Raw genomic sequence first — 17,035 nt, forward strand, 5'->3', positions numbered from 1 at the left:
TAGAAATTGATTTTTAGTGAAATCATATTGTATCAAATCAAACTAAAAAAATAAAGGAAATAAATTTGTAACGATTCATAGATTGATCTTCAGAGAGAGCGAGACACCTATTGAATGTCTATAAAACTATTTTTTTTATGAGAGCAGATTTTCATGAAATAAATCATGAAATCATTCAACGATAAAAGCTGTTTATTTAAGTAAGCAGACGGGTTCGCCCCAAGGAGAAAATTGACGCGGCGAGACCTCGTGGACATAGAGAAATGACACACACTCACTATTTATGTGTCTATGAAACATGATTTTTTTTCTGCAATTTAAATTGTAATATACAAAAACGGTATTGAAAATTGAAACAAATATGGCGACACTACAAACTGTCAATATCTTTATTTTTTTCTTACTCTCTACTTAGTTCCTTACAATAGCAAAATGTAACGTAATGGCTTGAAAGCTATTGCTCGGCAGACATAGAGGAATGACACTAACAGTTTGTATATCTATGACACACATTACATAAAATTAAGATATATTTTTTTAACCAGTTTAAAATTTATTTTTTTTAGACAAAGGATAGCCTATGTCCATCCCCAGGATATAATCTATCTCCTTGCCAAATTTCATTACGATCCGTTCAGCCGTTCAGCCGGGAAAAGGTAACAGACAGACAGACAGACAGACAGACAGACAGACAGACAGAGTTACTTTCGCATTTATAATATTAGTAAGGATTTCAGTGACTACACATAATACAACTGAAAAAAGCATTAGCTCAAACACTACCAACACAATCACAGACATCAAGTAACCACTATAATATGCATTCTAGCTATGGTAGATTGGGAAGCAGAAAAGTTACTAGAAACACCCTGAAAAAACGAACTCATGCTAAAGTCAGTAGCTGAGAGCTAGATAATCTAAGTTCCCGGAAATTAATCGTTGATATTTATCGAAAATGTTTGGATGGACAATGTCACCACTTCTGCTGGATATTCATTACTTGGTACAATAATAAGAATGTGTACAAGTATAGGTGAGTTGAAATTAAAAAGTTAATACAAAATTTTGAATAAATTTTAAATATATATATATATATATATTTATATATATATATATATATATATTTATATATATATATATATATATTTATTTATATTCAAAAACACTGGCCACTGACTAGTCCTTAGTTAGATTCCCAATGAATGCATTTTTAAATAAAAATTAATACAACACCCATTTTCTCAATGACGCCCACAAGAAAACTGACCCCACTTCCTATATCAAGACATATATTACTCCTACCAGTGTGAAGTCATGGTAGCCATATGGACCACCATCTTGGTTTTTTTAATCAGCTAGTGTGCTACTATCATATACCTACATTTGTCTCCCGATAGAGTGCAGTGGTGTCAATAAACTGATCCTCAATACAATATCTTGCCGACCAACACACACATACACACCAACACACACACATACACACATACACATACACACTCACAGAGAGACACTACCACAGCAGACTATGATGTAAAAACCAAACATGAAGCTTAGTGTAAATGTAAGGAAACCTGTTCTTTTGCAACTTTTAAGTGCAGTTACCATCGAGTCCTCTGTGGTTATTGCAGTCGCTGCCACCCCGGTATTTGCCGACGATGGTAAACCATCCATCGAGGTCTGCATTTACATATTCGTCGCTGCCGCCCAATTTTTTTCTGATGATGGTAAATGTTCCATAGAGTTCTGTATGGTCATGCCAGTCGGGTCTCTGTTGTCGGTGGTACACCTTCCATCGAGTTCTGCATGGTCATTGATGTCGCTGCTACTCTAGGTCTCTGCAGAGTCCTTAATCCAATTCCCAATGAATGTACTTGTAAATACAAATGAATACACTGCATCTTTCATAAACGACACCCACAATCAGTCTGACCTTTTACTTTCTATACAAAGACATATATTACACTTACCAGTGTGATGTCATGGCAGCTATATGGACCACTATCTTGAGACACACATTTAACACATTCACCATTATCAACGAACATTCAACACACACTAACACTTACTAACATCAGCATAGTTTCAAACTGAACCATATCCTTCTAATCATATCTGTAACACAAATACACACTCCATAACAGCCATCGATTCACAATTTAACACACATTCACAATCACCTACACACACACACACACACACGAACGACAACAAATTTACCATCAATTACATACAATTTCAACGCACATTCGCCATTATTGACACACAATTTTTTACACACCTTAATGCTCATCGACACACATTTACATTTTTGGTGTATAATTGGAAACACATTTACCATTATCATCATTGACATGTAATTGCACACACACACATTCATCATTAACACACATTACACATACCATCATCAAAACACGTTCACGCACTGTCACTCACTTCAAGCACTTGTGACATAAAATTCACTTAATTCACTCAATGCACTAATTTATTACACTCAGTTAACTGTTTTTCACACTCACTACACTTAATTTACTCATTTATGACTCATTTTACTCATGACACTCATGCAACACACCAGTCACCTATTCATAACATTCACTTCACTCATTTCATGCACTCGCGACATTTTATTCACTTTTTATCTTATCATTCACACAATATATTTAATCTTTTATCATTTCCTACTTAATCCAGTCAAGCAGAGTATCACACCGAACCTTCTCTCGATGTACCTGCTGATCGTGGACAAGCAGTGTGTTTTAATGATCTTTGTGTTATCAATTCTCTACAGACCTCATTAAGGTGAGTACACCCATCTATCATGCCCTAATTAAATCACAACTATTACAATCATGGATGCATATTTATGCAATGGTTATCACTGCTTGTTCTGAACAATTACTTTGCAACTTCAAATGTTTATCTATAAATAATATACTTTCATTAAAAGTGTTAATTATGCTACTGTTTCACATAAGTCAAATACACTTAAGAATATTACGTTTATAAAATTGATGAGTATACTCGTATTAATAACGTTGTGTGGAGAATTGATAAGAGATGTATTGTTAGAATATACTGTTTGTCCAGGATCAGCAGGTTACATCGAGAGAAGGGTCGGTGAGATATACTGCTTGACTGGATTAAGTCGGAGATGGTAAGAGAGGAAAAATACTTAGTGAATTATTAGATAAAAGTGTCGCGAGTGCATGGAAAGTATGAAGTGGGTGTCATGAATAGAGTAATGGTGTGTTATGAGTTTATCATGAGTATATTAAGTGTCATAAGTGAATAGAGTGTAGTGAGTGTGTGAAATTAGTAAATTGCATGTATTGAGAGAGTTATTGAGCACTGTGTGTAAATTGAGTGTCATGGGTGCATAAAATGAGTGAATGGCGTGACATTAGTGAGTGAATGTGTCGACTTGTGTGATGTCAATAGTAAATAAGTTTTTATGGTGGTGATTGTGCGACGAATTGTGTGTCTGTGTGTGTCGATGGTGAATGTGTGTCGATGATGGTGTTTTACAAATTGTGTTTCGTATAATGTTATATGTCGTTGTTTGTTGTTGGTGAATAGGTTTACTAAAGACAGCAACTCAGAACACAGCAACACAGAAATAAGCTAGTTACACTATTAAGATTTTAAAATATTACTGTGTTTACAAATATATTACTAATTGTGAATTTTATATACATATATTACTATATTTAATTATTAATGGAGTTATACATGTATTAAATAAATGTGCTATGTCTACATCCCACTATCCTATCTATATTGCTATTAAGAATTTTATAGTTTATCATACTTAGTACGTAGCATGGAAATCAACATTCGGGACTTTGTCGCCTACAACAGCAGTGTACATTGAAAGTAATATACTTTCCGAGCCTTTGATGACTCAGTATCTAGCAACAAGACATCTGTGTAGGTACTGTGACAAAAGTTTTAAATACCGAAAACATGCAAGAAGACATGAAAATCATGTCTGTAGAAGAAACGCTCTAATCGTGTGACATTTCCGTGTGACCCATGTGGTGTACATTTCATGAACAAAATTAATTTGATTAGGCACTGTAAAAGGAAAGTTCTTTTGCAAGTTGTACAGCGGGTCAGCGATGGTAATTGCGATGGATATCTATATCAGTGCTGCTACTGTGGTAAACGATTTGAACGACTACGAAGTACACACATCCATAAAAATCATGGCTGCAGAAGAAATCTTAACCATGTAAAATTTCTATGTGAGAAATGCGGGGTACAGGTTACACAAAAATTTTACTTCAAAAACATTATAAATTTTGTAAAGGTAGGTTTCTAGCATCAACATCTGTGGCCCTCTAAGGTGTAACACTCCTGAACAGTTGTACCAAGATCTGTATGAATTATTTGTATTTTTTCACTCTTAAAAAAGAAAAATGAATGTCGAATGGTCTGAGATGTGTGTGTGTATATATATACACACATACACATACAGTGTCAGATTTTACTGTGAGTAAATGTACAATTTAAAATAAATTATGACATTTAAGAAATGTTTTTATTTTTCTTAACCGACTTAATTTTTCTTAATGTAATAAACTACAGATGACAAGTAACTTAGGTGAGGTTGCAGCGTGGGCGAACACTCGTGTTCTACCAAACTGCAAATCTGGCGGATGAACAACAGTTAACCCAAGGAATAAATAAAAAATTAAATATATGCGTCAATATTACGGAGACAAGAGAGGTAAATGTAGATTCAAATTTCAATTCTTTAAATTTCTTTTATTTACGTAGAGTTCATGAACAAAGACACTATAAAGGTTTATAATGCGTGGCATAAGTGCCTCGTACATCAAACTCATTTAGATCAGAACTTATAATAATTACATTGATAGCACGTTGCTCGTATATATGAAACACTTAACAAATTCACTATAAATGAATGCAGTGATTTAAATAGTTAACAAGATATGTAAAAAATATATATGATATTTATATTAAGTGAGTATATGTTTCATAATCAAGGTGAAGCACCCTAACAGGAACTCATGCCAATGAGGCGTACAAAATGATCAAGAGATAGGAACAATAGTTGCACGAACATTGTCTACAATGCTTATAATGTTGACTGATACAATAATTTGTTCTTTGACGTAAATAGTGCAAAGAGACGCAATAAATAAATATACATTCGTGCAAAGCGCATAAAATAGAGACATGGAAACAGTCACACAGGGAGAATCAAAAGCGCTAGATGGGTTTACAATAAATTTACAGCATGTTTACAAGATTCAAATAATCACGGGGCACACGTAAAAAGTTTATAACACGTAAATAACAGATGTGACGCGTCACGTGTAAGCAAGGCGAGGCCGTCCAGCGTGATGTGAGGGGAGCGCACAGAGAAGCAGAAAGCAAAGTTATAGGCCTAGCAAAGTTACGGGGCGAACAACTGTATTAAAGCTGATCAGGAACAAACAAGGTTTAAAAGGCCAATACACTAGCACTATGATCAGGAGATCCATAAATGTCATTAACAAAGAAATGACAGTAAAAAATGCAACAAAACTAGGTCGAACAGCAAGGCAATATCAAACGAAGGCCTTTCCAAGGAAGCATCATGCAGTTAGGCTGCTTACGTTATTGTTGTCAAATAGCGGCATGAAGTTAAGGGCAACATCGCTGATACTGACCTAGTGTAATGTAGACATGCACACCACAGCTGGACGACCAAGCATGACCCAGGCATAGGAACCCCGCTAGTACCTGAAGAGTAGAGTAGAGTGGCTTGAGACCCGGGAAACAGGAGCTTAAATAGCCAACACAGTGGCGCTGTGCAGTGGCGGAGAGGAGAAACTAAGGGGAAGGAGGGGGAAAGCTACTACGACCGGACAGGAGGAGGGAAAGAGGTATTGATTGCTGGCCCATGTCGACGGGAAAGTGAAGCACATGCTTCAAGGTCTGCAATGCACGTTTTGAATTGTTTTTTTTTCTTTTATGTTAATTTTATTAACAATAATTTCTGAAGGTAGTTTTTGCTTACATAATTTTTGGCTGAGTGTGTATTCTGCATTCTTAAAATTTTTTATGGGAGATTGTTTGGTAAAGTGCTGGTACAGGTAATACCGTAGCATTAGAGCAAATCTGTAAGGAACTTGTTTTATTATTTCTGTGAAATAATTTATTACTCCACGAAATAAAACAAATAGACCTGTGGGTAATTCATGGTCCTAAAATCATAACCTGTCATATATTGTTGTACACAATGGTGGTGATATCTAATATTAAAAAAATGTTCATCAATTAACCAAACTTGATGGACCCTATCAGTAAGATTCTGAATACTTGGTAAGCGGTTCTTCGTCAAAGTTACTCACTCCTTCATTACTTATTACTAACAAGAATTTTGTTAACATGAAAAAAATGTATACTGGCAGGTGTCTTGTAAATGTTTTTGCTGCTTATAATTTTCAGAGTGTCAACTTTTTCTGTATGATATGTGGGTTCGATTTCTCTAGTATATGCGCTACAAATTTTTTTTTTAGCAAGTTATACATTCGTAGGCTGATTTTCTGCTCTGGTTCCGCATTTTGTACTTTGAACTGATTCCATCTAGTACTTTACATGAGCTTGATTATAATTTCAACTGTGTGTTTCTTTTACGTAATGGTGTAATGGCTAGATGAGTAATGCTATGTGTCTCTTGCGACCATCTGTCTGCCGTGGCATTCTGCTGGCTTGTGAGTCTCTCCCCGCACGTAAGGGTTCATTGTTAATTTGCAGGTGCCGGTAGGTGTGTCTCGTTCGACAGCCTTTGCCTGTAACCTTGGGAATTTTTAATATTCTTTTAGGTTAACGGCTTTAATTTGGGTACTTTGATCAGTATTTTGCGAATACTTTTACCTTTACATGTATTGGTAGTTATTTTCCTACCTGAGGCAAGAGAAATACAAATTTTCTACAATGCCTGAGAAAGGTATCTAACATATGGTCTTTACCCTCTGGGTCAATAGCACTTGTCATGTGTGCTATCTCCATCGACCAGCTTTACTTTGTCCTAAAGATGGTATACAATGAAAGACTCTTGTGCTCAAGAAACTATGGATGATGAGGTTCGTAAGATTAAATGAATGGTACTTTGTTTTTTTGTCTATATAATTAGCTGATTTAATTGTGTTTGAGATGTTGTTTTGAAGGATCAAATAATAATACTGGAAACACTAGCTTTTATAGAAAATGATAATATAGCTATCCATGGACTTGAAAACAATATAGAGTAATGTGAAACTCTCAGATCATAGATTATGGTAAATCTCTGACAGCAATATGATATTGATACAGCTCATGGTATTATTGCTGATAGTTACGATGATGATGACTTTGCGACTGTGATAGTGACATGGACTATGAGATTTTAAGAATAACATATATTTAAAGAAGATGGAAGCAGTAGCACATAAGACATATTGCACATCGAGATACAATCCAAATGATTGGTGAATAGGCTAAAACTTCTACTTGGTTTGTGAAATGCTGAAAATTTATACATCATTAATGAAACAGGAACTAAGAAATGCATGGTTTATAGAATAAAAACTTTTTTTTATCTGATGTATATTGTTGGGAAAAAACATACAATTTAAAAATTACTTATTAAATATCATTATTACATATGTACTTTCAAATTTTTGGTGCCTACAGTGTTCATGAAGTATTTAAAACATTAGCATACTTTGTTCTTCGAATTAACATGTATATTTTACATTTTAAAATTTGAATTTGTTAAAGATCAATTACTGAAATGATGCGTGTTATCAAATATTAATCCTACTTTTATTTGTACTAGACCCTTGAAACGAAAGACTGCAGTAGATGTTACGAATGCGATGGAGTATATTTTGAAACAAAAACGTAGATCATCATTATTGTAGACGGACGACGGGAAATATTTTAATGCATCATTCAAGGCATTGATGAAAAAGTATGACACCAATCACTACTCTATGTGTAGTGGCGTGAATGCATTGATAGCTGAATGCGCCATTCGTACGATCAAGAATAAACTGTATAGAAATTTTACAGCGAACAGAAATTACAAGTGGTTGGATATCTTGCCGAAAATTGTGAGCTAGTACCATTCTATAGTGCACTATACAACGAAAATGATGTCAAAGGACGTAACAGAAAATCTTCTGCTTTGAAACGTGTACTCTGATTTAAAGAGACTGGATCCTAGAAAGAAGGCCAATGTGTGCGATGTTGTGCGCATATATAAAAATCGAGGAATATTCATAGGCCCTATAAGGGAAACTGGACTGGTGAATTATTTCGTGTTTATAGAATAAAGAATACGTACCCTCGTACATATTTTCTGTATTACTTGAACAGTAAGTACATTTTTCAAGGATTCTTGGTCCTCTTGTAAGCGTAAAAACATGATCCATTGGTCTAAGTACTTGTAATTGATTTTATCGATACTTTAGGTCTGACAGTTCGAAGACTTTGTCTTAACTGGCTAAAATATATCAGTTATCGACAAAGATGTGACAGGGGGGTCACAACTGAAAACGAAGAAAAACAACAAGGGGTCTTTACTGTAAGGCCCATGGCAGTGGTGTGCTAGTGCTGCAAGAAATAAAGTCAATTGTATGCAACAATTTATTTATAACAATATAGAAGCAAAACATACATATATATAAGTCATTTACTAGCAATAACTATGCATTCATTGTGCATTCACGCGGGAATTCATACAAGTTAAAATAATGTTGAGATTAAGTGGGCCAAATGGCGACGCGTTTGACGTAGCACAAATCATATGGGCCGCTAGGCTAAAAGCAACAGCAAGAAAGAAAAAATTACAGTTACAATTACAATTACCATTATGACGCGGCTTGACAAGAAGTGTCCAAAACCATCGTGGCGTGTCCATATACAACCGCAGAAAAGAAATATTACACAAGCTACAAGTAGTACTGGGCGTGAGCAAAAGAAACTAAAGCAAAGAAATAAATCAAGCAATGACCTGAAGGGTCCACGATGGCTTACAAACATTACAAATCATGGCAAAAATGTGAAAGTGAAAGCGCGGCCACAACGCGCAGGCAGGAATGAGCGAACATACTAATTACAGAAGCTAAGTTTCACAGCCGAGTACATACCACAACGCGACGCCAGCCCACAGAGACAGCCTTCGAGTCAGACGACCGAGAGACTGCGGCAAATAGCCTGGGTGCCGGGTTTATATAGGCCGGGAACAACACACGTCAGAGCGCGCTGGTGGCGGGGCGGGGAAGGGAGAAAGAGGGGGGTAGGAAGGAGAGGTTGGAGCGGAAGGGGAAAGGAGGGGAAGGAATGCTGTGCAGTGCCGACACTGCTTCAGATGTTCATGAGGTTTGGAAATGTCTTGTCTATACGACTGACAATTTTTATGAACTGGTCTCATGGTCCGTAGACACTTGGCCTATACTATAGCATTTAAATGAACTTGATGGAATGTATTCTAAGTATCGAAAAATTAGACTTCCATGTTAGGCATACGGCAACATATTTAATTAGTTGGACAGGTTTTTTGTCTAGTGATGATTTTCGTAGAGTGAATGATCAATTAACTCCATGAAAGGTAATGGGAAACAGAATATAAAATTCATTTTAAGCTTTTGTTATCCTTATCACTGGCTGAGAATCAAACCAAGGACAAAAATCTATCGTGCCAATCATTATTTTAATAATTGATTTTTTTTAATGTTTTTTGGAAATTTTCCCAATTACTGATTTCCAAGGTGACGGACATAAAGCCTTACTGAAGGTTGGTTTATACGGAACTTAGGCTACTTTTAGGATTTTCAACATGATTTATTAAATAAATAATTTTTTTACATAAAATTAATTTATTTGCATTGGTCACGGATCAAACTAAGGACAGGAACTGATCAAATCAATCGTTATCTTAATTTTAAATTTATTTAACGAATTTTGGAATTTTTCCCGAAATTCTAGCTAAATAATTATGAATTTCCAAGGTGGTGTCCAAATTTCAAAATGGCAACATCACAGTAATAATAAATGATTACTGCACTCTAGCAGGTAAAAATTAAACTAACATGATGGTAGCATACTCTAGCAGATAGCATGTATACTACATGACACTAGTTTTCCTTGCATCTATTACTGAAAATAAGATGTTGACAGCACTCTCTAGTAGATGCCATGTGTGTTGACTAACGCTTCCGGTAGTAAGTACTGAATTCCAAATGGTGTATCCAAGATGGTCACCATGGTCAAGGTTAAAGGTCAAGGTCAAAGTTCAATGTCAAGTTTAAAGGTCTTGTGAACGAAAATCAAACTAACACGATGGTAGTGCTCGCTAGAAGATGAAACCAAGATGGTGGCCTCAATAGGCTAAAACTAGATGGCGGATGTGACATCAAACTAGCTGTTATTATATACCTTGGCATTAGTGGCGGCAGGTCAATCTACCGGTGGCTTCCGTGGAGGAAGGATCTGTCATTTTATATTTTTTGCCCTCGCCGTGTTCTAACCAAAGACATATGTCCATGTTTTGAATAATATGTTATTAATTATATATTTTTTTATAAATTTAAATTTTTTTTCCATAAAATTGTATAATAATTACAGATTTTGAAGATGGTGGACATGATGTCATTTAAGCTGACAAAATATATACCTTGGCATAAGTGGTAGGGGGTCAATCTGCTGGTAGCCTTCATGGGGGAAGGACCTGTTGCCATATTTTTTGACCTTGCCTGGTTCGAACCAAAGACTTCGAGCTCCATGGTGTAAGTGCTTTTTTTCAATATTTTTTTATTAAAATATAATTAATTATTTTTTTATAAATTTAAAATTAAATTTTTATTTAAAATTTGATAATAAATAAGGATTTTCAATATGGCGGCCATAACATAATTCAAAATGATGGAAAGTTCTAGAATACAAAATGGCAGAAAGTTTGAGAAAACAAAATGGCAGCAATGATGTCACCCAATATGGGGGATCCAAGATGGCCACCTTGACATCAGAATCCAAGATGGCAACAGCTCCACAGCCTGAAGCCTGGCGCAAGAGCCCCATTTATATACTACTTTTGTGTAGTTCCTTTAGATTGCAGAGTATTATGCATTTTTGTTCAAAAACAGTTTTGTATCCACTAACCTTTCATGGCACCCGTCATTATACTGTTGTTTTCATCTGCTTTTAAACAACTTCCACAGAATATATTTAAGAATTTCTTTTTCTTTCACCAACAGGCATGATTTTCTTGCTATGTACTCTGAAACATTGATCTCTGTTGAAATTTTCTTTCATGGCCTGCAATTATGTGCAACTGATAAAATATGTAACTTCTCCCATATGAATGTTGCATAAGTAGATGTTTCTATCATCTGACTGATTAGAAAATTTAAGTTACTTGCATTCCTCTTAATAACTGACTCTTCAGGTAAGTCTTTATCAGTACTTTCTTTAGACGGCAATTTATCTTCAGGTAGTTTCAAAACTGCTGCTATTTTTGACGTGATAACGTCTTATAAATCGATGAACACCGGCTGCACGCACGAAAAAGCATAACTCATTGTCACGTTCCGCCTGAGCCAAGCGTGCAAGAACCGGCCAACCACTGTGCGAGAAAATGTTCTATAATATCAAACAGGTTAAGGCGGGCTTTTTAAAAGCAGCAATTTATAAATTTGATTTATTTGTCCAATTTTGTCATTTCAAATTGACAATTTATTGACTTTTATTTTATTTTATTTCTATAACTAATTGTTCGTGATTATATTTAAACAAATTATTTAAATTTAATTTTCAAAAACTGTAAATAATATTCGAAAATTAAAAAGTATGCAATTTTTCGTCAATGTTTTCTTATGACGTTATCACGTAAAATTATCGTCCATAAACCGACTTTACATACAACCCCCCTTTTTATTTCACTTTACTTTTTGAATTCAGCTATCTGTTTTTTTTACCATACACTAACTTTGAATGCTTTGAAAGTCTTTTTAGTTTTAATGATGATACATAAAGAGTACTCATGCTTGAATTCAAATCTTCCTTTTCAAATTGTGCAGTGTCACTAAGGTCTTCCTTCGTAGGTGTAAGCCTGTGAGGGTCTGGGCTTTCCTCTTCGTTAGAATAATTATGTGAATTTTTAAACTCTTGTTCTTAAAATAACTTCATACTACAGTTGGAATAAAGTTTTTGCCTGGAAACTAAGAAAACACCAGCTTTCCTTCTCATGTCTGTGGCTATTTGAAGTGATATAAGTCTTATGCTACTTTTTGTAGACCTATTGTGTTTCTTTGCTGTAATATTTAATGAGTCGTAGTGGTGTGAACTTCTACTTGAATTTGAATGCAGTGTGAATCTATGTATCCTCCAAAGCATAATGTGTTTTTCTTCATCAGGAAGTTCAACAATATTTAGAATTATCTTCTTGTCTGTGTGTTTATTTAAATGAAACTCAAACTTAATAGAGACCTATACTAGACTTTTCATATAAACTGGTAGCCATTGGAGATTGTAAAAAAAAACGGTCGGTTTTGCCCACTTCAGTCAGAAAATACAAAGCAAATAACTTATCAAAGATAAATAAATAAAACTAGCTACATGTCAACACTCAAACATAAGAGTCATATATTTAACATTCTCAGATAACTTGTTGAAGTGCCCAGAAAAATAGCAGCTCCTAAGTCTCCCACACACTGTACAACTTGTGGCTAATATATTCTATAAAATCACCCTGCAGTAAACATTTAGATTATGTAATATGTTACATAATCTACATTGAAGCAATAAAATTAAATATTATGCAAACTGTGAGTGACCAAACATTAACTAAACCATTACTTTCCTTCAGACATTTTTTTTTCTTTTTTATTTGTATTTTTCATATATAGGCCTACAGTATATTAAATGTGCATTTCCAACAAGGCTAAATAATTATTTCAAACATTTTTTCAATAAAAATTTTACTACATATTTTCTTTTACGTGTTCAAATTATTTTGAAAAACTTAAAACTTATTTATAATCATCTTAACCACTTCTTTCACAAAGAACTTGGTTTTATAAAGAAGGAAGGTAAATATCCACAAATTTTATTTCAGAATTTTGTAGCATATTTTCTGCTCTTTCTAATGGTACCAAGCCCGAGATTGTAAAGATTAATAGAAAAAGGTTATAATATGATTACTGAACTGATGTTTAGAATTTGTGTTTTTTTTTTTCTTTCACTTATATCATAAATTGCACATATTTCTGGACTTTTAATTACATTTTTTGAGTGATTTTTGAAATCTACGTAAAATCTAAAAAAATCTACATAATACTGATTAAGTATGGTGAATTTCACGATTGTACATTAATAACTGTTATCACAAATGTAAGTTAAACCAAGATGTGTCACTCGACTTTGGTTGCGGATTAAAAAAAATTCCAACAAACAGAGGGATACTTTGAAGGGCTTTTAATTCCAAACTAGAGCCAATATTACAAAAAGGAAAAACAAAGGTTCTTATGTTTGTCTGAAGATACCATGTACCAAATTTCATCCAAATCTGAGATGGTGGGGTGGATATCCCTAGATGATCTAGCATGGAATGCCCCGAAAGACTTCTTGCGTAAATTTTGATTAAGTCGGTGTAGTATTATGCACTCGGCGACTTTCGATACTGTACCGAGTAGGCTAATAAGCTATTCTGCCCTATCCACCTCAGTCGGTTAGGTTAACCTCGTGAGGGACACAACAGGGAAGCTCCAGGACCTTAGGCTCAATGGCACTGCTTTGTGTGTGTAGAGGTATACCAGTAGAGAGAATACGCCGACTGGCTCATCACGTGGCTCTTACAACCAACAGAACACCACAAATATTTATTAAATTAAATTACGAAAGGAACTGAATTAATATGAAATAATACCTTTTTATTTTGGTTCAGGCCATTTATTCTTATTTAAATAATTTGAATAGTTTGAATAATATCATGCACATACTTAACTTACAAAGATATGAGAATTCCGTTTCACAAAACATTAAATTAAACTTGCAAGCTTGGGGCCCCCTACTATTACAACACTTTAAAAGACAAAGAGCACATGGCTGGTTACACAAATGGTAATTACAAAAACAAAAAAAATTATTTTTGAGGTTAATAACTAAAATGTACTTTATTCATTAAATGAAGCGACGGAAAGTTCCTTTCACTTGATTATTTTTCTACGCGATAGAGCCGATGATGCCGAAAGCAGATTAAAATAAACTTCATGCCGAAACATGCTGAAAGTCGAAAGATGAAAAAGAAATCTTTCCTTATTTAGAAGGCTGCATCCTGGTGCCAATAGTGGAGGAGACAAGGCTCACTCCCATCCCGTACTTAGTGGACTACCTCAACCATGGCCCGGATGTCTCACGCCACTCACGAGGACCGCTAAAAGAATTAACAAAAAATTCACCAAAATTAAGACATCCGCCACAAATAAATAAAGAACATGATTCCGCGGGAATCAAGAAAGAAAACTCACCCAAAAGGCGGTAGGCTGCAGTCAATTCACCGCATAATCCAACGCATTAAAACAGAATTTTTAACGAAGATGATTACATGATGGCTGACCGATTAGGAAGAAGAAGGAGGCAAATAGATAATCTCTTTAAGAAGCTACACCATAGATATTGACACAAGACGTCCAACTTGGTGAGCAAAATTGAAAACAATACAGGTTTAGTTCCAAAATTATCACTAATACATCTCAAGTAAATGAAAAACATTAATGTAATTAAATATTAGTAGGTATTTAAAACAAAACATATTTTTTATAAAGTCCTTTAAATTATATAGTTTTTCCTTTTGTCGTATGAAAATCTTGAAGAACTTAACTTTAGGTTATAAATATGTTTCACATTTCTCACAATTTACATTTAGATATGATTAAAATACTAAACTTACATAACAAAGAAATTATTTTCAAAATTCACAAAATTGAGCCTACATGATGTCCAGTTTGCAAAAAAAAAAAAAAAAATCATGACAACAGGTTGAGTACATGCAATGTTACGGAGTGTAATGGCACAAACCCTGTAATTCAACGGCAGTGTTTTGTCTTTTCCTGATTTATGAAACACTATTACGTTGACTTCTTTCCATTGGGAAGGGAAGCACTGCAGCTTGAACATTGCATTAATACATTCCCATAAGTATCCAAGTACTTCATCAGGCAATTGATTGAGAACAACAGCCAGCAACCTGTCATTTACTGGGGCTTTTCGTGGCTTCATTTGCTTAATAACTCTTGATTTTGTGCGTCTAAGTTAGGGTGGAGCTGTGATTCCATTGGCTGATTAGATTTAACACTCAATTCGTGGTACATTTGCTCAGGGCTCGTTAATAGTGTGGAATGCAGTTTCTAGAGATTCGGCCTTAAAGTGGGGCTGAAACGCAATGCCATTATCAGTTTGAGGGCTGATCGCGCATTGCCGGTGATTTTGAGATGTTAACTATGGGCGCCACCATGTGGAAGGGCACGTGGACCCGGCGGAGTCTCTCGCTCAGGGCGTGACGTAGCCCAAGTGGGGACGAGTTACCAGCCCTTTCTATCCTAGCTACCCAGACCTGGCCCGCTCTAGGCGTCGGGCACGCCACACTCCTAGACTCACTCACCACGTGATTAAATAAATACTCACTTTATATTTATTCTCCAGATTTAATTTCACTAACACGTATCTCTACACGCCCGTTACACGTTACACATTACACGGTTAAAAAGCCTGAGGCACGAATCGGTTTAGGTGAAGGCATGGTCCACACACGTGGCCATGCTGCAAAGTATACTTATTACACGGTGGTGAAAAAACTCGACTGAGACAATTAATTAATTAAACAGTCCGCTGACCGAGAGCTGCCCCGAGGATGACGAACGAAAGAGATTCAGAAATAATTAACGAGACAGAATTACTTGGTCAGTGCTGAACAAAGGTTGAAGTCCCCGGGGTGCTGGCGCGTCTGCTCTCGGTCAGTGATGAAGATGGACTGGGTGAGCTCATCGCTCGCAGGTGGCAACATGGCGCCCTTCGCGCCAACACAATTACCGTTACTATATTCTACGATTCCGTGCCCCGGCGAAAGTTGAGTAAATTACAGATAAACATTAAAAATATATAAAAATTACTGACAATGGAAAGTTTGTTACTATTTACTTATTTAATGACAATTTATGTAAAAGCATTCCTACCCTCGTCCAAGTCCGTGCCTGTTCGGGTCCGCCCGGGCAACGTCTATAGTTATTTAAGGCAACCTATTTAAATTAAAGAAAACACAAGTAAATTGCACAACACTGGGGCAAAGACGAATGAAAACAAAAAGGGTTTACAAATAATATTAAAACGTAGCACATTAGGGGTGCGGCGCACTGCAGCTAAGCGCCCTCTTGTGGTAGTTCGTGGCGCGCAATTCAAACACACGACTACGTACATGGCGGTACAAATGCCGGGGAAGGGAAGGGAATGTTGAGGAAACGGAGACTGACTAGGCTCATGGGGCGTAGCCCCGGCTGACGTCAATTGCCCCCCCCTCGAATAGCCGGTCATGTCGACGTTTCCGCTGGGTCGCCTGTGGGCGTGGTCGCCCCCTTATCAACAACAGCTGTGCTTCCTCGCGATCCCTCGGGGTCGTAGCGTGTATCGCGGAGCCGGAACCGGGTCTTGTGACGCAAGGTCTCCCCTCTCTTCCCGCGGTGCTTCGTCTTCCTGCGGCTCGGTTACTGTCACCCTGAACGTGGAGTCTGCCAACGAGTAATGCAGAGGCCACAATGGCTCGTCCGGTGAACTCGGCCTACTCTCTACTTCCTCCGGCCACCTTACAAGTGGTTGGGATGTCGACTGGCCCTCCGTCACTCCGGGCGTGTCCCTGAGAAATCCCCTGAAAGGCGAGACGTCACTCCCCGAGTCTTCGAACAGCCGCCTCGGCCGGACATCTGTGACTGCGAGGGGTGTCGCCTGTCCCGCCCCCAGGTCCGGGAAGCCTCTGAACCCGCCCCCGTCT

At 36.4% G+C, this 17,035-nt stretch overlaps 1 protein-coding gene and 1 long non-coding RNA gene across 7 annotated transcripts in view; both read left to right on the forward strand.

Annotated features, from left to right (window-relative positions):
- LOC134527297 (homeobox protein extradenticle) overlaps positions 1-17,035 on the forward strand; it is a 700,568-nt gene that overhangs the window by 572,254 nt on the left and 111,279 nt on the right. The gene's annotated exons all lie outside the window — the stretch shown is intronic.
- Positions 1,191-8,563, forward strand: LOC134527296 (uncharacterized). Its single transcript, XR_010074145.1, has 2 exons — positions 1,191-2,799; positions 3,088-8,563. It is a non-coding gene; the product is annotated as an uncharacterized LOC134527296 (long non-coding RNA).

Source organism: Bacillus rossius, chromosome 1 (genome assembly GCF_032445375.1).
Source record: "Bacillus rossius redtenbacheri isolate Brsri chromosome 1, Brsri_v3, whole genome shotgun sequence".
Lineage (NCBI taxonomy): Eukaryota > Metazoa > Arthropoda > Insecta > Phasmatodea > Bacillidae > Bacillus > Bacillus rossius.